The sequence below is a fragment of the Haemorhous mexicanus genome, chromosome Z, assembly GCF_027477595.1.
Source record: "Haemorhous mexicanus isolate bHaeMex1 chromosome Z, bHaeMex1.pri, whole genome shotgun sequence".
NCBI classification, from domain to species: domain Eukaryota; kingdom Metazoa; phylum Chordata; class Aves; order Passeriformes; family Fringillidae; genus Haemorhous; species Haemorhous mexicanus.
The window spans coordinates 31,500,596-31,522,529 of NC_082381.1; positions in this window are offsets into that span (position 1 = coordinate 31,500,596).

Genomic DNA, 21,934 nt, shown 5'->3' on the forward strand with positions numbered 1-21,934 from the left:
GCCAGTAATCCTTCAAGGAGACACTCAAAAATGACCCCACCTAATCTACCAGTCTAGTAAGTAGTTGTAACAGTAGCATTTCAGTTAAAAAAAAGGAAAAGTCTCCATATTCAGTTATTGAGTACAAGCTTGTTGCCTAGTCTCAGATGAGGACTTTGTTCTAACTAACATAAGATTGGTAGAGGCAAAAGGCTCCATCACTAATCCAGGAAATGTAATGTCCTCTTTACAAAGCCCCATGCCAATGTAGAGAGGATTTCCACTCATGATCAAGTGGTCTGCAAAGAGGAAACCTAATATCTAACAAAGAAAAAGAAAACAATTAATTCTGGATGACTGTAACAAGTTGATGTATGAGAAGAGCTTTTTCTTTTAGAAGTCTTGCTTTAGTATAGAAACAAAATGATTCTCTACTCCAGCTGCTGGTAGTAGAGCTCAACCCTCTGCCAAACTGGGGTGAACCTCTGCAAATTTTTAAAGTGTGTCCTACCTGTCATAATCTTCTCAAATATAAGGTTTTTTTGAGAACTAATTCAAAGTCTGGATCCTGTTATTTGGCATTCAAACCGAATACAATTTGAAGGACAATGACTAGGGAAAAGCAGCTGGGTGCAATTTGATAGGGTTAACTACAGAAGTACTGCTTCTGACTTCCAAACAAAGGGAAAATATGCTGAATATGCTCTAAAGTATGCACTGTGTGTTTGTTGACTTCTTTGCTATTCTTCTTCTAGAACACTTAATTTCCCCGCAATGTCCACGCAAATAACAAAAATCATTTATTCAGAATGATTGCTAAAGTCTGCTCTCTATTTTCAAACCTGCCCTTCTTAGCCCTAATTTTATGAATTTTCCCATGGCCTATTAAAAGGTGTAATCTTTGCAACCCTTGCCCCTATTTGTAAGTTATCACTTCATCCTGACTACAGCCTCTAATTGCAAAGCTCTTTTTAAAATCATTCGAGATCATCCTCTAAAATGATGAAGAGATTGAACGTTTCTCTTTGTTTAAATGAAAGAATATTCTTAAAACCTATGTCTGCATAGAACATTTCCCTGAAAAACGTTCTTTTGGTATCTATCCCATGACTAGTGGTAGAGCTTTACACAAGTGTGGCATAATTCCACATGTAAATATCTCCAGCACTTCAGAGACTGCCATCCAAGTGCCAGCAGAGAGCAAAACTAGTGCAAATAATTAGTAGTGAATGTGGAACTGTCCCAAATTATTCTAGCTACTAAGTCTACCCCTCTAGTTTTCTGTTTTCCTATCACACTTGAAAGATAAACAATAAGCACATCCAAGATCTTGCCTTCTACTTGCCCTGGGGCCATGTATAAAATTTAATGATTTACTACACTTGAGATTGCAAACTTCGCCAAGGCAGAAGTATAACTGCTAAGTGCAGTGGGGATCAATATTATCAATCCCTTTACAGTTCCAAAAGCTTGAAATTAGGACTTCATAAAATCCTCTTGCTCTTCTCCAGCATGAATGACTTCTAGTTTCTCAATGTTTTGTTAAACCACGAATCAAGAAAGATGTGATGATATGACAGGTAACTGCCCTCTTGTGAGAAGAACAGTGTGTCCTTTGTAGGATTTATTCTATGAAACTTTTCTCCAACAAATATTCCTGGCTGTTTTCTTCATTGAAGCTGACAGCTTGATATTTTTTTAGTACAGCTTTTTCCTATACTTTCCTTGAAATTTATATCTTTGTTGGTTTATTACATGAGTTATTATTTTTTTCATCTCTTATACTCTTTTACTCTGGAATTTACTAATGTATTTGAGTCTGCAGCAAAATCCATTTGCAAACTATTATGCAGATACATAAAGGACTGTAATAATTTTGAATCTGATTGCATTTTACATTGTCCTTTATTATTTAATGAGACTTCCAGTTCAGTATCATCAACCTTGGCTATGACATTAGCTGCTGGATCTTTGTTCTGTTCTGCCTTTTCTGAGCAAATTGCTCAGACTAAGTGTCTTGACAGATTCAAGATCCTCTTGTCTTACCAGAAATGCTTTCAGAAAAGCAAAGAAAGACAAAGCAAGTAGAATTCAACCCTAAACATGTGGAAATTGAAAGACAAGTTTGCCTAATCCAAGTTTGGATTGCTGGAAATAACCTATATTGCAAAATCTTAGTGTTTTATTATGAGTAACATGTCCTGGAAAGGAACAAACTGAATTATGATAAATAGGACCAGATCATGAATTTATAAAAAAAATTGTGGGCATGCTCTGCTTTTGCACAGATGGTAGAAGACCTAGGATTAAGTGTCAAAGGATTGTTCCTTCTTTCAGAGGTTTGATGCTGCTTTCTCATTTCTCTGTTGGCACATTATGCTTGGAGTTAACTGTCTTTAGTTAAGTTTTAGAATGGCAATTGCTAAGAAGGAGAAGGAGAGTGACAAGAGAGAGATAGAGAGGGAGGGAGGGAGGAAAGCTTTGTAGAACTACATGCTTTATTCCTAAGGTAACAGATGAATTTCTGTGAAATTTGAATTATTGCTATGTGTCAAAAATTTATGCCAATTAAATGTTATCACAATACAAAGCAAAACTGTTCCTATGTTACTCAGATAATTCACAGTCTTGCAGCTTTCCCTTAACAAGGTTGCCAAGTACCTGAATTGCTGACAAATGGTCTATCTTATTTCTCACAATGATTGACAAACAAAAGTTTCCTGATCTGATTCTCAAATTTCCTCCCCTAGTAAACCTGAAAAGAAACAGAAGTCACCAGAACTGGTGTGAGAGCGTCCCTCCTCGCTCTGCCAGAGACAGCAGGAGCCCACCTGTATAAACAGTGGGTGTATTTATTGGATTGTGCCAGCTTTTTCTGAGAAACGTTATTCTTGTAACGTTCCAGAGACAAATACCCTTAATGACATTTTCTTTTTTAATGTGAGATTTCAGTAGAGCTACCATGAGGACTTTTTTTTTTCAAGATTTCCTGTCTAGGAAATGAGACATCCTGGAGGGGAGAGTATTTGCACCTCTAATGGGAAAGGAGTTATGTTGGCTTCATGCCCTCATTGCCTTGAATTTTTTTCTGAGAACTAGAATTGCCTCAACTGTATGGGCAAACTCAAAATATGGCAGCTATTTTCTCACTTCCTTTGTACTCCTTGAGTTGCTGAATTCATCTGTGTAAATTGTAATATTTTTTCATCCCAAATGTACTCATGTATTGAAAACTTGCAGCTAGTTCTTATGTAAGGCAAATAGATCATTTTAATTGTAGTTTAATCAGCTGCAAAGCAGCTCTTCCTATCAAAAACATTGTGCAAGACAAAGTCAGTGCTTTCTTAGTGTAGTGTTGTTCAGTCTCACAGACCTTCCCCCTTCAAGACATTTAAGCTGAGTAGATTGAAAGTACCAAAAATTACTGAAGCCTTAGAAGCAGCTTTATTTTTCTTTCCTTCTCTCCTTACTAACAAACTGTCAGATGACAGTGTCAAATGACTTAGGTGAGAAATATTAACTAATGAAACAAAAGGCTTGCTCACACCTTATGGGCCAGAGTGGAACTCAGTAGCATGATTTAAGCTAAATATACATGTTTTTTATAACTATTCATGGAATTAAGGATATTGTAATAATTATACACACTTTTAAGAGAAAAATATTCATGGCTCAGTGAAAAAACTTCATGCTGGATTTAATTTCTTCTAACACTAGTTAATTCTGGTCCTTAGCCCCTTCTTGGTGTAGATTGATGGGCCTGACAATGTTGTAGTTTAGGCACAGAGGATATTTTATTACTTGTATTTCCTCAACTATGCTGCAATAGCACTCATAATTATACTGCATATTTTACAGCTGAAACTAACTTACTTAGCTTGACTTTTTCTACTTAAATAAGAGGTAAATTTATACCAGTTTTATTTAAGAATATGTCTTTGAAAAAAACCTAACACTGATACTGACTTATTAGCTATATAATTTAAAAGAGGAACTATAATGTGATGTTTGAAAATTAATTTTGACAGCTTAGAAAGCTTAAACAACACTGTTTATTAAGCTTTTTCATGAAAAGTGTGCAACATAGTCCATGAGTCCTATGGAGTGTTCCCTTCCCCTCACTCTCTTCAAGCAAGTGTGACATTTAGTTAACAGAAATATCTCAGTATCATCTTTTGAGGTTAAAAAAAGGAATAATTGTGGCTTATTTCCACCTTCTTGTCTGCTGTGGTGGTGAATTGACCTGTAGGGAAAGACACACTCATATGTTCATCTCTTGCTTAATCTTGCTTCATGGGAGCAACTCTTTGTCTTTCAGCTATGTAATATAAAAAGGAATTTTTCTATTTGTAGAGATTATACTTATCAATGAAATTTGAGATTGTGAACTTGTCAGTAGGAAGCATGACCAAAATGCACCATGGATTTGAAAGGCTTCTTTCAAAATATCTTGAAAACACAAATGACAGTTTTAGACTTCAAAAATCGGCAACACTTATATTTTCTACTGACAAAAGAAAGAAATTAGAAAACACTGATTTTTCAATTTCTTGAAAATCCTTGAATTTCTTGAAACAGAAAAAGTGAAAAACAGACCTAAAAAAGAGAGTATTTTTAAAAGAAAAGAAAAAATAAAAACTGAGAATACTGGTAATGGTATTTCTTGGAGAAAAAAATGCTGACAATTTACATTGATTATTCTGGGTTCATTTTTCAGCCTGGTATTTTAACCAGTTATGTTTGGAAAGAACCTCAGACACGCAGCTCTTTCAGCCAGCTCATGAGCAAATAGCATAGCGATGGCTGATCCAGCAGGAAGGAGGAATTCCCTGCATGCTCACTGTGGAAGCAGGGGCCAAACAGCCCAGCACACCCGCACTGCCAAGGACCCCCAGTGCTGCCAGTCTCCTGTGCTCCAGGGCAAGCCCAGCACCTGGCAGAGGACAGCAGCTCCCTGCGGATCTGGCGGTGCCAGGGACATGCTGGGGGGCTCTCCTAGACCCCCCTGTGCAGGAAGGAGCCACAGCTCGGGCAGGGTGTCTGGGAGGCTGCAGCTTGTGCCACAGTGCTGGCAGCTAGCCTGGAGCCTCAGGGTTTAGCAAAGGGGTTCATGATCCCACAGGATCCCACAGGATGAAAGGACTTTGAGTCCCAAATTCTATCAGCTGCAGAGCATGCCTTGGGAAACTGAGAAAGGCAGTGGGGTCTTGCTTCCCAACTTTTACAAAGCAGCGGCGAGTGATATTCCTTTGTACAGTCTTTCCAGTCCCATTGCTTTTATTCTTTTATTTTTCCTCATATTGAAAGGATATCCATACCAGGCTTAAATAGCAAAGAAATTATAACAATCTGTAACAGTATAATTCTCAGATGTGTTAAATCCAAAATTAAGGTACAAAGTGGTTTATGTATCTTTTTTCCTGTTTTATCGTACCTGTTTTTTTTTTCAAACATCCACCCTGTAAAAAACCAACCAGACCACTTTATTTTTCCACGGAGAATGTTCTGAGTCTTGGAACACTCACAATGAAATTTCATGCAAACTATCCCCGAAGTTTTTTTGTAGCAAGTAGCTGCAAAACCATGACAACAGCTCCAGCAACAAGAGCACAGGGAGAGATGAAACCCTGTGACTCCTTACTCCAGTAGAGGAGTCTACTGATCTAGCCTACTTAAACATGCTGAAAATCTCCACATAATGCCTATATCTTGACTTCAAAATATTTTTTAAACTTGGGCCTTAATTTATAGTATCAAGCTTTTAGTAGACGCCTTCAAGCTATTTTGAAATAGATACAATTCCTTCTTGTAGGAAAGTAAATTAAGTTATCAAATCCAGGGGTCAAACTTTGGTGACATTTTAAATGACAAAAAATACCCCTTGTCCCCCAGTGGCTGAATGGCTCAAAAGGAATTCCATAAAAATACAAAGACAACTGTCTTCACGAGGAGAGGACAATACTGAAAAAATTACAGCTCTTTTAAGCATGAGAAATTTTGCGGAACAATGTTATGAACTAAGATGTGATATATGTTGATGGAGAGCCTGTTACCAAGCCTTCTGTTATTTCCTTTTATTGACATGCTTATGTGACCTTAGTAGACATTTTCCCCCCCCTCATAACTAGGGCTGCTTAGAAAGGTGGCGTTCAATATCCCATTTCAGCAGACACTTAGACACCTGAGCAATTAAACAAACACCTCTTCCTAGAATTTGGATCAGCTCTGGTTGGTACATTTGACCATCTGTTAAGCCTTGTAAGGGTTAAGTTTAGGAGGGGTAGACAAAGTGACTGTCGAAGACAGCTTATTTTATAAAGATGATGCCAAAGGACATACATGGATGGAGAACACTGCTTTCTCTTGGCACCGCTTTCTTATATTTTGCCAGATTTTATCCTCAATTTGGGCAATGTCTTAAGCAGATCCGTGCTGCAAGGGAAGTTGGGCTTTGATTTCGTCCATAACCTGAAGGCACCCACTACCACTACAGCCATTGCCCTTACAGGTAAATCAGTTGAATGAGATCATAGCTCAAACAACTGCAATAGACTGAGATTAAACTCAGACAATGTTGTAGCATTCATGAATGCTATTAGTCTAAGGAAAAATCCTCCACAAGAGCAGATGAATGCTTTTCACATTGGACGATTAGTATTGATGGTTTGCATTTTGTTTTAGTTAGGGTGTTTTCTCTGAAAACTTCTCTATAGCAAATTAAAGGGTAAGATTGTCATATTGTCAGTTCCCTCTTTTCCATGAAATATTTTGAGATAATGAATAGACTCTTGCAGTCCCCCTGCTCCTGACTTCTGAGCTGAACATATGTCAGTCATTTCTAGCAGAGTTTAACAATGGAGAAGTCTGAAAAAAATCTCAACTGCTTTTGGGCAGTCTAACTGGATTTTGTGGTCAATATGGTTTACCATATGCATATGGTGAAAAGAACATGCACATTCTCTCCATGTGCAGGGCCTCTTATTTGGGTACTGGAGCTCATATATAAAAGCAATGAAAATATCATGCTCAGTGTCTCAGACCTGAGACAGAGGGAATTGTTAAGCTGATGTTCATTCCTTAGTCCACCTCCTATCCCACTTTTTTAATGTTGTGTTCTTTGGGCCATTAGAAATACCTGACTAGTGTTTAGAAGCTGCACCTTTACCATGTGAGCTGAAAGCTAATAACAGACTGGAGATATTAAACACAGCCTCAGAGAGTTCATCCTGCTGCAGAACATGTGAGACAGCTACTGCTGTACAACTTTACATCATTTGTAATCACGGAAACAAGAAATTGCTTCTAATTTAAATTATAAGGGAAATAATAATCACATTTAAAAAAAGAGCACATGTATGATGAAATCTCACTGGTAGAGCTGAATAACACACAACAGAATCAAACCTCTATCCTTGTATAAATGAAAATACATGAACTGAAATGCTCTTCAATGTACTCAAGCTGTGGTGTTCTTACTGCACACAACTGAAACTAATAAACTGTCCTAGATAATATTTTCCTTTCAAAAGATGCCCCAAACTTGCTCCTTGAAAGGATACTCATATATTCATTGCCACTATATATCCATAATAGTAACTGTTAAAAGGGGTACAGAAATAGGAGCAAACATATCTTTTCAGACATGGGAAAAGATGATGTGGCCTAAGATTAACAAGAGTTAATATTTCAATTTTTTGACTCAAAATTAAGGACCAGCTGTTGTCTGTCATATAGTTAATTACATAATCAAACGCATTACCTAAAATTTTGAAAGTTTCTAAACTTTGTGCGCATTTGTTTGTAGAGAAGTTATGGTTTTTTAATGTTAAAACCAGCTATGGATGATAAATATAAAAATACTTGGAAGCCTACATATGATATTTTTCTTAGTGTAATAATAAAACATCAGAGAAAAAGTTAATGGAAGAAAAAAGGTTAAAATGTTGACACTCTTTAGAATGCAACTGTTTTCTTTGGTTTAATAAAGCCTGTGGTTCAAATTTTGAAGTATTTCTTTTTGATTTTTTTCCTTTGTCTCAGTGCAGAGTTCTACAAGGATATGGGGAACAATTATTGTGTGCACACAAAGTAACTGAGGAATAATATTTTCTTGTCAGAAATATCCTTTGATTATATAAATCTATTTTTTTGCTTGTTCTTTTGTTTATAGAATTGGTGACTAATACCCCTGGCCCAGTGGTCATTTAGGCACTACAGTTAGCAACAGTGGTAGATAGGCAGATTTAGGGATTTAATTTATCTGTGTGAACAAGGTTTATATCAATTCTCCAAAACCGTTTCCACTTTCTTGGAATTAAGATGGGGGAAATAGAGAAGAAACATCTGCCGCATTTAAATTCCTCAATGAAGCCAGCCCCGCAGTTAATCAGCTCTGCCCTCACCAACAGATGTCACTGCAAGCAAAAGGAATTAATTTGAGAGGTTATTGGGCTCAAGGAGCAACAAAACTCTCTGAAATACAAATGTGAAAGAACCTCTCTTTCAGAGCATATGTTCATGTCTCTGTTCCTCTGCCACAAGCTGAGAATTAGCAGCAGGCAGACGGGTAAAAATAACAAAAAAGAGGAAGGGGAAAAAAAAAAAGTAAAAAAAGTGTTCAAACTTACAGCCATGTGAAACAACTGAAACACATCAAAAGAAAATTCAGTACCCTGCTTTTAATTTTAAGAATGATTTAACTGAGAAAACAAAATCTGTAAATTCATTGTATATATTTCTATAAGGCACACTCAGAAAGTTAGAAAATCCAGTCACTTGATTCTGTGGGTAAAGATGAGAAAAGGAATGTGTTCATGTAGCAGTTAAAGCAGTTCTACAATTTTTTCTGACTAAAAAATACACATATACCAGAGCACACAAAACTGTCACTAAAAATATTACAGCTACAAAGTAGAGACATTAAAAGTTAAAGACTCTTACCATTAGGATCATTCACATGCAATCTTAATTTCCGATTTTTGCATGCATGCTCTGGTACAACTCTTAATTGCACAGTCATTGCTGTTTTGTGTTTCTGCAGACAGCCTTAGATTAGAGGGAAATATTAGAATTCCACCTCAAAAAGTAATTTTGCTTTGTATGTCAGCAGGCATTAAAACAAATGCAAGTTACACCTCTCTCTTACATATCCTACCATCAGCAGTGGCAGCAAGTGCAACTGATGTCTGAGGAGGCCTGATACAGGTTTTCCATACCTACTTGGGAGCCATAAAGGAGTAAAGAATTCCATGGATTTTGAGATGTTATCCAAAGCTTTGAGGGTACAAAGAAACATTTTGTCAAAGCACACATTCTGTCCTGGCTCCTCACAGCCTCCTACCTTGTGGTGCCCTTGCCTCTCTGGAACACCTCCTCCCAGTTCCTCTGCTTCTTCCTCAGTCTGTTTTCATGTCATTCACGTTTATTTGTCTTTCTCTTTCTGCTCTGATTTGTGTTTTCCTGCTCCATGCTCCTACTTGTTAGCTAGGAAGATTGTGAAGGCTGAGGTCTTTTTCCTGCTCACAATTAATCTATCTTGGGTGCCAGTAGGAAGAATTGCAAAGTTGTCTTGCTAAGCCCCAGTGCCCTTCTCTCTCTCACTTAGCTTTGTTGCAGCAGGAATGTCTGGCAAATTTAGCTGCCAACCCTTGACAAAGCTCTGCTAAGCACTTGGAATTTGAGGTTTGTTTCTTGCAAAGCCTTGCACACTCAGCTGATATTTAGCTCACTTCGTTATTATTAGTAGCATTTATTATTAGTAGTATCATTACTGTTATTATTATTTTCCCAGGGAAATCCAGATACAAAATGATCAGTCTTTCCTTGAAAATAGGGGAATACTACAGGTTTTTCATAAAAGCAATAAAGCAATTAAGCTCCACAGGCCAATATTATTTTTCTCTCTTTCATCTGATCTGAGATTATCTTGTTGATGGTGTGAGCTTTCAGGAGAGAGACACAGTTGTTATGGAACACAACCATAATGACTCCACAGAGCTGGAGAAAATACACAGTGTTCTCTAGGGCACATAAACAATCTCACTACATGTGCTAAATGGAACATGTCAGAAAGATAATTTTTAAAACTGGAAATCAAAATGTGACTACTTAGAGAACCACTGGCTTTGAAAAACATCATTAATTCTGTCTGGTTTAGCAAGTTTTTTTCAAACTATTTTATGCTTTCGAAACTAGGATCACCACTTGCATATTATTGAAGTTTTTAAGATAAAACCCTTTTGGTTTAAGATTACATGCAGAATAGTTGTGCAAGTCCCGTGTTAGGTTCATCTACACCAAACCCCTACGTCTGCCTTCTCATGCACTCTTTCTGCTTTGTTCAAGACACAGCAAAGGATTGCCTTCTTACTAAACAGCTGCTTTGTATCTTATGATATGACAAAATAATTCAATGAGGGTGTGGGGGCATGGGGTGGTGTGTGATCTCCATTTCATAGTCCTACATATTTCCCAGGCTGGAGTCAGTGGGCTTTGGCAGGAAGCTGGATAATTCTTTGCATCTTTGATTTTTTTATCTCTTTATTTTTCTTTGTCTCTCATTCTTCTTTCACATTGCACTTTTCCTCCCACATGACATCTAATGCCAGTCTGAAACAGGGCAGCACTTAGCCTTTGCTTTCTCCTTTCTGGTTTGTTATTTGTCTTCCAAGTTACATAGCAAAAACTGTAAACATTTCAGCTAGACCTCAGAAATATAAAACATAACTCAGTTAGAGTTACCTGTCAGCAAGATACTTTCCTCATATCTGCAAATATAAAGTGGTAGTTCAGTAGAAGAAAACCATATTATTACTGTGGCCAGCATAAAGTAATTTAAATACAGGTCTGTACCCATTAACAAAAGAATGGGAGTTTCTGTCACATAAAGTCAGTCTGTCCTCCCCTGTGTACAGTGTGAGGAGATGCAGCAGAATTAGTAGACAGAAATCAGCAATACAAACAAGACTGCAGAGTTCCTAGAGTTCAAAGGAAATCATAACACATCAAAGATTCCAGCCACTTTGAAAGATCCATGAAAATATATAAGCAATTTGCCACCAGCAGAGCTGTACTCCAATCTTTGCTCTCCCATGGAGATGGGGAAATGCTGCATTTATTTCAGCATATTTGCCTTCTGCTTTACATGGGAAATCTGCCTGCACTCCACAGAGGCCAGCTCTTTCAAAACTTCATAGTTGACATTAGCAGCTTGGGTGACCAGTGCATGCTGTCGGGGACTTGATTCTGGCCATTCTGTGCTGAGGGTATTTCTAAGTGTAGCAAATTAGAGGAAGAAATTCCCTTCCATCACCTAATGAGGCCCCAGGCTTCCCAAAGCTGAAAAACCTCTTCTTATGTCTCTTCAGATGCCATGCAAAAGTGCAAGCAAGAGAGGAAGCATGTTCTCCCAATTCACTATGCAAACTCAGTATTTTGAAAAAGCGATCTGGGGAGAATCTAGACATAGTTTTCAGGTAGCATGGAAATAACTGCCTTTGCTCAGGATATGAAGTAGTATCAGTAAACCTAATACGAATAAATTAACAGGCAGAGTGAATTTGAAGTGATAAAAGATGTTCCATATATTACATTGTTATTGAAGTGCTAGTATTCTAAAGTTTTGCTCACATTTCTCATTTTAAGCAATCTCTCTGAAGTCAGATAAGACAAATCATTAAAGTTGCAGCTTGAAAAGTCTGGGAGCGAACCAAGTAGACTGGTGTTGATTTTAATGTCTTGCGTTTAACAATAATAACCTGAAGTATGTTACCCAAGCACACATTGACCTTGAATGTTGTGCTAGGTACTGTTGCTACTTATCAGATTATTCATTTTATTGTTTGCGCAGTAGATACATGCTGCATGCAAATTTTTAAAAACAAAAGAATCTGAACTGTCTAGAAAAGCCATTTATTTCTTACAAAAATTGTACCTACCCATAACTTACTTGAGACTTTCCTCCCTATTTATCAGTACAATAGGTACAAAATGGCCAAGTGTGAGCACTTTTAATACTTAAGTCATGGTTAAAACATTCTGGTGACCGATATTATCAAGTCTTTTACTAAATATCACTTCACAATATTATATATAGTTTACATACTCCCCCATGGAACCAAAAACAAAGGAAGAAAAAATGAAAACAACCAAACCCCACAAAAAACACTACAAACAAATGAACAAGAAAAGCACAAAACCAAACAAAACAAAAGAAGAAAAACAACCACCACCACCTAAAAATCCCCAAAAATAAAGAAAGCCAATGCAGGATACATTAATCTCTTATTCATATGAGAAATAGAGCTGACATTTCTGACCTCCATGAATGGAAAGATTTTCAAATGTTCAGTTTCCTTATGCGAATTCACCATTTCTAGTAACACCAGCTGTTTGTGTCAGTGTTTACACATACAATACACAGTGAAATGTCCCTCCAAAAAAAATCAATAGCCATTATCATTGTTATTTACCATCATCATAACCCATCATCTGCTGTTGTTTCACACCACGTTTTCCATGCCAAGTGTGGGTGTGCACTACCATGTTTATGAATAGCTGAAAATTGCCATGACAATTTGCTGAGTTTCTGCTGAGTTTCTGCTGGCTGGCACAGTAAAAACTGAATGATTCTTTACAGCAATATGCTACTAATACGTGCTACAAATTTCATCTCTCAGTTGAGAGTTTCCCAATTTTGTTGTGTTCTCATTGTAAAATGCTAGTGCAGTTAGCCTCCAGACAGAGCAAAAGAAAAGATTTTATAACAAATAACAGTTTGGAATAGGATAGTAGTATCTTTCTATGAGTAGCATGAAATTTTGGTTTGTTTATTATGATAACAGACTGTAAATCAGAAAAATGAATATACAAGAAAAAACACATTGACTAAGGAAGAAAAATAAAAATTCAAGGAAATCTTTTCCCTTATCTTAACTTTTCTTTTGCATGTTTGCTGCAAATACTGTGAAATCACCTTACCAGCACTCATCTGTAACAAGTGTATTGCTCTGCTTTTCAACTTCCTCTCAATTATGGAAATTCTTCAAGAGTCTGCAGACAGTTTCCCATCTTCATGGCTAAATGGGCTAGATGTATGTGTAAAGGAACTCCTAAAAAATTAATAGCTATATAATAGTTTTACTGCTTTCTTAGATTCTTATCTGGTTTTACTTTATAAAATATTGAAGCGTGTATGCTCAAGATCAGTATGGAAAAACTCTTCATGAAAACCTGCAAGCTCAGAATTGCTCAGAATATCCTGAAAATGCTCTCTATTGAAAAGTAAGGATCCTTATACAATTATAATTTCACTTCTTGACATATTACTTTCTCCCTGGCTTCAACAATTAAGCACCCATTCTTGCCCCAGCCTGCTGATGAGAAGGCTAGGTACTCAAATACATTTGATTTTTCTAGTGCACAGATGTGAATGAGTTCAAAAGTGATAAACCAAGAGGTTAAGCTAATTTGAACACTCACCTCTTGCAGAGGAGAATGTTGATTTTTAGAGAAAATACATCTTGGCATGGTAGGGCTGTGTGTTCCAGCAGTGTTTTAGTTTTATGGTTGAACAGTTTATCTCAAAAGCAGAGAGGTTGTTGTAACTTCTTCTCATCTTAAAAAAGGTTCAGACTCAGCATCCTGCAACCACCAGAAGGTTAAAACCTGATCTTTTTTTCTCTATCTCACAAGCTGAACCTGGGACTTTTGCATGGCGTAGGCAGAGTCTTTGTCTGCTGGGCAGGGGAGCTGCAGAGGAGCACTTTTCTGGGCAGGACATCCCTTAGGCATGGGGACTGCTAGACTCTGTTGCTGACCTCTCCCTAAACCATTTCCTTGCTTGCTGTGTAGATGGCTCCCTGGTATCTCTGAAGTTTGTGACTTTATCCATGTGTTATGTAGGCCAATAGTACATAACATGGAACTTTTGAGGAAAATCTGAGGGGCACAACCTCTACATTGTTGGTTGGACTCCATTAGTAAGGCAGAAAGGAGTCAAATCCAAATTTGTGTGAGTGCAGACTCTGGCAAAGGAAAGTATGTGAATAAGCTCATTTTTAGTGAACATGACTTGAAAACAATAACTTTCTGTGTTTCATACATGGTGTTGAATTTGCACAAACACTTAAATGCTTTCTTCATTAAGGACGTAAATCATAGCCTGATTCATAAACGAAAACTATACAGTGAGATTCCTGCCCCACTTAGATAAAAAGAAACATTATAAAATTTTCCAAGGAATATATTATAGCCACAAAATATATATTCTATTAGTGTTCTATAGGTCATTGTTAATCAGAATACAAAGTGCTTTTTAGAGAATCCTAAGAAAACCACTGTGGAGGAAAAATGTAAAGACAATGGCACCAGTGTTCTCTTTTTAGTATGCTCACACTCCTGTAGGCATATAATTTCTGTAAAACATATATCAGACCATATTCATGAGTTCAGGATTGCTTTCTGGGAAATACTTACTTTTTCCCCAATACACTATGTCTATGACTGCATGTGCACTGAATGACTTAAATTGATAACATCTACTTTAAGAAACAATTTTTGAAGCTTGCAGTCCATCATAATTTTTCCCCATTGTAAATGGAATAAGGGATGACTAACAGAGTAACTGTAAATATAAAGATTTTACATCTTCAATATCTATGACAACTTAGTCTCTGCTAGTCAGCTGTTCAGAGCAGAGCAGATCCAGTGTAGCACAAATAAATGGTATAAATCACTTTTCAATGAAGACAGAAAATTTTCCTTCAAATTAGTATATGATGTTCACACAAATTATGCTAACATGGCATACTGACATTAAGAAAATAATTTTTTATCTGCTATTTTTAGGTGATGGGCTGATTTGTGCTGAAAAAAAAGCCGTAACACAGGACCTTGGTGGCTTATGGATCCTTGGCTTTTGTCTTATTCATCAAGATTTCCAAATATGAAATTATAACGAAATTTCAGTCAGTGAGCATATGAATTGGAAATAATAATTAGGATAATTAATAGAACTGTAGTCATGAGAATGAAATCAACATATTTAGATCAGATCTGAACTTAAGCACGTATAGTCTGACATCCATCTCCACAAAGGTTCTAAGCCTCCAAGCTATTGTGTCTCCTCTTTTGCCTCCTCCAGTGCCTCCTTCTTCCTCAGACCAGGGTGATTTCACACTCCTTGCATGCCCAGATTTCTTAAAAAAAAGAGGAAATCCAACTAAAAACCCCAACCAACCAATTAAAGTAAAAAAAACAAACCAAAAAAAACCCCAAAATACCAAACTGAGATAGGAAAAAGGATAATGAGTTCCAAAGACTCAGTGAGTAGCCAAGAAGAAAAAGAACAAGGCAAGACCAATCAGAGCACCCTGTAGCTGCACTGCTGTGCAGATATTTTCTCTCTGTAGAGCTGGATAGCTAAGCAGACACACTTTGCAGCCAGCTCATAGAAGTGAGGTTTAGTGTCCTTGTCTCACCTCTGTCCCCCATGTGTCTCAGTTTTCCACCAGGAAAAACTGACCTCTTCTCTGAGCCTGTGTGACTTTGCAGGACCACAGAGGAGGGTAAAGAAAACCACCAGCACTGCTCTTGGAAGGAAGAGGTCACCTAACTGAAGCCTGTTGCTACCTCTAATCTGCTTCCTCTGCTGGTTTCATTTGTCTTTCATGGCTTTTCACTGATAAGGAAGGAAATGAACCTGCAGTATGAGTATTTCACTCTACACTGCACTGCTTCATTGAAGTCCCACCTAAAGTACTTTGAGCAGCTTCAGGTGCCACAATATGTAGGGACATCAAACTAATAGATTGTGTTCAGAGGAGGGCAATAAATATGGTGGAAAATCCCAAGGGCAAGACTCATGACAAAGGAGAGGGGGAGAGCAAATTGGGGGAGGTACAGAGACCAGCAGCCTGGTTTTGGAGTCTTGGTGGGGCTCTGAATTGCTGAGTACTAGTCCCCAAATCCAACTCAACAGGAAAAAAGAAATGTATTGCATAGTGATATCATACAAAGCCACGGTAAAATTCTAAATTTTTAAATTTATATTCTAAGGACAGAAACATGTTCTGATTACAAACTAAGAAGTATTTATTCTCTATCTTAATTGATTTACAATTTGGTTTGTAAACTGTCACTGCTCATGCTTGGCCGCGTAGCTCTTTGGATAGAAGAAAACAGAGAAAGGTCTGCTATGTCTCAGACTGAAGTTAATTGGAAGGCTATATGTGAAAAGGTTAAATGATTTTTCTTGTCAAAAGTGGCTGTTGGCTTAGCATAATGAACTACCTCCTTAATGGCTGTAAATCCATCAACCTCACTAGGGCTACCATGTTTATTTTATTTGTCAGACTGACTTTAATGCAGTCACAGAAAAAGAAAGTTTGAAGTCTGCTAACACATTTACTCCTTTTGTTCAGGTTAGCAAATGAAATTCAGAACATGTGTTCCACAATATGCTTAATTGCTGCTTTTTTCGAGTTACACTGGGCATTCAGTTTACTTATAGACATTTTCAAAAGAAAGGGCAAAAAAAGGGCCATTCTGAAAGAAAAGCTGCACTAGTTAGGCATTCACACATGCATGTTTGGATGCACTTGTTGAGCATGTAAACATTTTTTATTTTTTCATCTTATCAGCTTGTAATTTTTTTAATAGAAGGACAGAGTAAAGAAATTGGAAGAGGCTGGCAACCTGAGAAATGGAGGCAAAGTTGTTTTCCTTTGGAAAGGGCAGCATGGAAACTTTGCAACTATCAACAATTCAAATAGTTTTACTTCCTTTGAATGTTTTTCTTCCTTCCTTCTGCTGAACTCATTTGAAAGAAATATTATTTCCCTCCTAGACATACTGAAATTATTTAGCTCTAGTACCATTCTGTTAGGTTTTCTGAAAGCTTCTATACATTTTTTCCAAACTTGTATACCAAAATTACTGAATAGGGTACGTCATATTCATTTCTTTCTGCTGTGTTTACAAAATTGAGGAGGAGTTTTTACTGCTGTATTGCTCATTAAAGTAAAGATAAGCTTAGTATTCTGGGTGCTTGGTGAACAAATTGTCTGTTTCAGAGAAAATGCAGGTTGCAAAAAATACATTAGCTGCAATATAAAAAAAGTAAATCAATGAAAAAATCCCAAGAAAAACAACAACAGCAAGAAAAACAAAAATCCCCCAATTCCACAAAAAACCAAGCCAAACCTAACAAAATCAAAGCAAACCAAGACCAGAAAATAAACGACACTACAGAGACAGGTACAATCACATGAAATGTAGAACATACAGCTGCAATAGTGTAATAATGCTCTCCTGGTAGAAGAAAGTACATGAAATGGGTCCTCCACTTAAATGTTTCTGTCTGTGTTGAACCTGATGAACACAGTTGATTTTTACATAGAACTACACTATTTTAGAAGACTGGGCTGACAATTATCTTCTCCCACAGAATTTAAGCTCTTTACTTGATGATACAACATGTTCTATGAACAAAATAATAAATTAGACTCTTAGCTTAATACATTGTTACAACTAGTAATATTGAGGGAGAAATCACAGAATTATTTTTCTTCACAAACATCTATACTTCTTACCTTAACCAACATTTAAATTCAGTTATTTAATATTATTCCTATCTAGCTTGAATTAAAATATGTTTTATATATATATATATATATATATGTTAGATTTTTTGATAAAAAAGATGAATGCAATGAGTTTGTATTCTGAATGTGTTAATAAATAAAGAGTATTGGTATATTTTCTGTAGAGAAATAGCACCTACTGAAAGTTTTTAAATGATGCTTGGAAGAATGAAAGATTTCTCTGCGTTTTGAGAATCAGAATTTATTTAAAAAATCAATATGGCTATCAATTCAGAAATTGTGTTTTATGTAGACAACACACAGCACAAAGCTTGTACTATTAGAAAAGGGAGTAGGTGCAGGTGAGAGCCAGTGGAACACAGCTCACACACTGCCAGTCTTGGTAACAATATTATCTGAATTTCATTGATCTTATGAAATGAAAAATGATCACCAACTCAGAATTAAACACCAACAGTCTTTCTTGCATATTTTTATTACAATGACAAGAAATGAAATGAGAGAAAAAAACTTGTATCGTATGAGAATAGCGTGGCTCATTTGACCGCATGATAATTCTGAGGTTAAAACTTCTTGATCACATCAAACTATGCAAATACTTCAAGGGCAATATTGTACATTTTGTCTGTGTATATATGTAAATTATGAACCTTTCAACTTTTGTGTCTCTCCCTTTTTGAAGTGTCACCGATCTCCCCAGGTTTCTGTGAATTGCATGCATACTTTCCCTTAGTGCTGGTTTTTGGACTCTGATTCTAACGTCCTTCCATTCCTATGAACTTCCAGTAGCAACAAAGCTCCAGGAAAGCTGAAGGAAGGACTATATAAAGAGAGTGATAGGCCAAATAGAAAAGGCTGAGATTTTGTTTATTTATTTTCTCTGAAAATAATAGAATTCTTTCCTGTCAGGCCAACATTTTGTCCCTTCTTAGGGCACAATCTATATGAGAAAAGTCTGAGGTTTTAAATCTTCCAATGAAGTCATCACAAGCTGGTGTGCAGAAATGTGATTTTTAATGTCTGACGCTGAAAGTGACTGTCTCTAACTAACCTAGTGGGTCATTCATTCTGTGAAATGTGTAATTTAATTCCCAGAGATGGTTTTTTTTTCCATACAGGCAGTAATACTGTACACCTTATACAAGTGGATAAATGGAACCTGGTAGGTGTCTTTTAAAAAAAGAAAAAAAAAGAAGTAATATTATTTAGTCTGTGGCACAAAGATTATGATCACTTGATTATCTGACCTAGAAATAGAAAATGTCAATCGATTATGTCAAACATATGATGGGTCTGATAAGGGGGATAAAATAAATAAAAGTTGATAGTAAATAAACAAATGTTATTTAATAATAAATAAATGTTGAGTTCAAAGGGGCTTTAGTCTATCAACAGAGAAAGAAAAGTAAAAATAATATTTCAAAATTCCTTCAATTCCTAGTCCAATCTGAGGCTGTCCTGGAAACACTCAAAACAGGAAAGTTTGTTGTTCTATGAGAATAAAGGAAAAGACAGCATGCAGATGAGAAAAATGTACTGAAGAGAACAAAGCACCTGTTAAACTCATTTTGTTTAGGAGAAAAAAGTGCATTGTTCTGTCATGTCTTTATCTATGCCTCAAACTGTATTTTATAGCACGTCTTTCTTGAAAAACATCACTCTGTGCAAGCAGGGAAATAGCACTCATTTTATAGAGGGAGGCTTGAGAAAGAGGGTTCAGATGGGTAATGTGTAATGGGGCCAACAAGAGGGGCCAGTTGTTTCCATCCTCTTCTTTATGCCTTACTTAATCACTCTTTAACTGAAATTTTATTAAAAACAACAAAATTAAAATATTCTCTGAGGAGTAAGGCAGTCAGAGGAAGCTTGTTTTTCCATTGGAAAGTGAGGAATGTATTCTCGGAGCTTTTTCATTGATCTTAGGGAGGTGGAAACAGCAGGGCTATTTCCATCCAGAAGGTCTATGGTGGTCTAGCGAACTGGTACATCACACATTTCTATGGGCCCTGGAATAAAACTGTTTTTTCATCAATTCTGTTGAAATGAGTGTATGAAACCAACATCTCCCACAATTTATATTGCTTTTGCAATTGCTTCTAGGCGTTTCTGAGCTTGGACTATTTATAGTTCCTTGTGCTTCACTTTCAGATATCTCAAGACTTTTTCTTTCTCATGTTATTCAGCCATTCTATGGTAATTCTGTGAGCTGATGACACTTCTGTTAGAGAAAGTTTTTTGTTCATGTGCTGAAGGACAAACAGTAAAGTAGTTTTGAGAGACACAGTAAAACAAACTCTGAAACAGAGTGAAGTGAGAGACCTAGCTGGGATCTCATACCACCAATGTGGAAAGCAATATACGCATGCTAACTGTAAAAACAGAGCAAGGCTGGGCCTTCTCAGCCTGAGAAAAAAAAATATTATTGGAAAGACTAAAGCACTCCACTCAATTGAATAAATTTTAAATCATCTCATGGTTACTGGAGATAAAATACTGAATTGGAAACTATTCATCTTTCATTTCACTGGTATCTGTCAGGCATAGCTGTATGCCATTACACATTGCAGTATGTAGCCTAAGTGATAAAACATTTAAAAATAAAAGAATAAAACATATCCAGTTTCCTGTTCAACTTCCTAATACTCAAGATAAAATTAACCACTTTTATTGAGAGAGGAAATGAGTCAACACTGTAGTACTAAATTTTGCCTAGTGGTTTAAGCATTTGGTTTTGTTCCTTTTCTTTAAAAATATTTAGCTACAGTTGGCCTTAGCGCAGAATAAAATTCTCAGAACAAGAAAATGAGGTAAACGTTATGCAATGACTGCTGGTTTACTGCACTTCTTTTGTCACAAGCCACAGCAGGAAAATAACTTTTTTTCCCTTCAGTGTAGCATTTCCATTCCCGGACTGTTATGGTGTTTGGTATCTCTTTTTCACTGTAGAAAGCAGTCTAACATCATAAATGGAGTCAAGTATATATTAGAGAAAGAAAACAAGCTGAGATTCAGATTCTTGCCAAGGTGAGATTATGCATGTTGTTGAAGAGTAGATTTTACAAAAAGGCAAGAGCACGTTTTAATATTTCCCAGAATAAAATTTCCTTTCCAGTCCTTCCACAACTTTTGACTTCAAATGAATGAAAATCCATCAGTCCTTCTGCACCTAGAAGAAGAGAAAAAAAGCTTGAATGTTTGGTGAAATTTGATTTTGAAGTGCTAGCTCTGTTTGCATTTCCTTCACTAATATCCTCTAATATCCATTTTGATCCTTACTTTCATCTCCCTATTTTTATCTAAAAATTAGCCTATTTTCATTCCCAATAAAAGGAATTGTAAGAAAAATGTAACAATACATTTTTAAGACCCAAGAATGAGAAAGTGATCTACTCTATTTGTCTTTCTTCAGTGACTTTTTTTCTTCATAATTTATCCTCTCATGATGACTAAAGTAATTTCAAGAGAAAATGTCAGATCACTGTAAAAGTTTAATCTTACTTACATGGATATGAAATAAAATGTTCTTCTCCTTATACTGCCTTTTCCTTTTTTTTATCTGAATTGAAAGCAGAATCAAGTTAAACAGCTGTCATTTCTTTCCTTTTGTTAGCAGTGTCCTCTACCATTGTCTCTCAAAGCTTTGAAGCTCCCCCATATAATTCTCTTTTAGTAAATTTAGCCAAAGACAAGTTTTCTCTCTTTTTTCCTCCCCACTACACTCGGGAAGAAATAGAGGGAGAAATCTGCCAGCCACAGATTCAAAACTGCATCATTTCTTTAATTTACTTCAGCCTTGTGAGGTAATGTATACAACTCACTGTCATAGCCTTGTTTGGTTTTACCTTAAAAAATTAAAGTTGACACAACAAAAAATAAATAATAAGGTTAATTTACCTTTAAGTTAACCTCTTTATAGATCACGCTCTGAAAAGAAGTTTGAGCTTCCTAAATGTCTGAGATAACCATGTAAGTTTATTCAAGTGAATAAGACTTACCTAAAACTAAACTTTTGGTTTCATGCATATTAGCTTTTGGCACTTCAGTGTGATTTTGTCATGGCTAAACACCTCTAGATTTCTTCTTTATAGTACTTCTGCTTGTTTGCTTGTGAGTGAAATCAATTGTGCCAAGGCATTCCTTTTGGTCTTTTTTCTCCCTGCTAGTGGGTTTCTCGAGGAATTATCAGCCAGCATGACCCTGACCTTCAGTCTTGGCCTTCCTATTCTTCTTTCCCACCCATCCAAATGAAAAATCCCCTGCCCTCATGTGACTTACTCTTCCAGGAAGGCTGATTGAAGGAAAAAACTATTTACCAGCTGCCTCCTAAACGCTGGAGCAAAGCGCAAGATTAA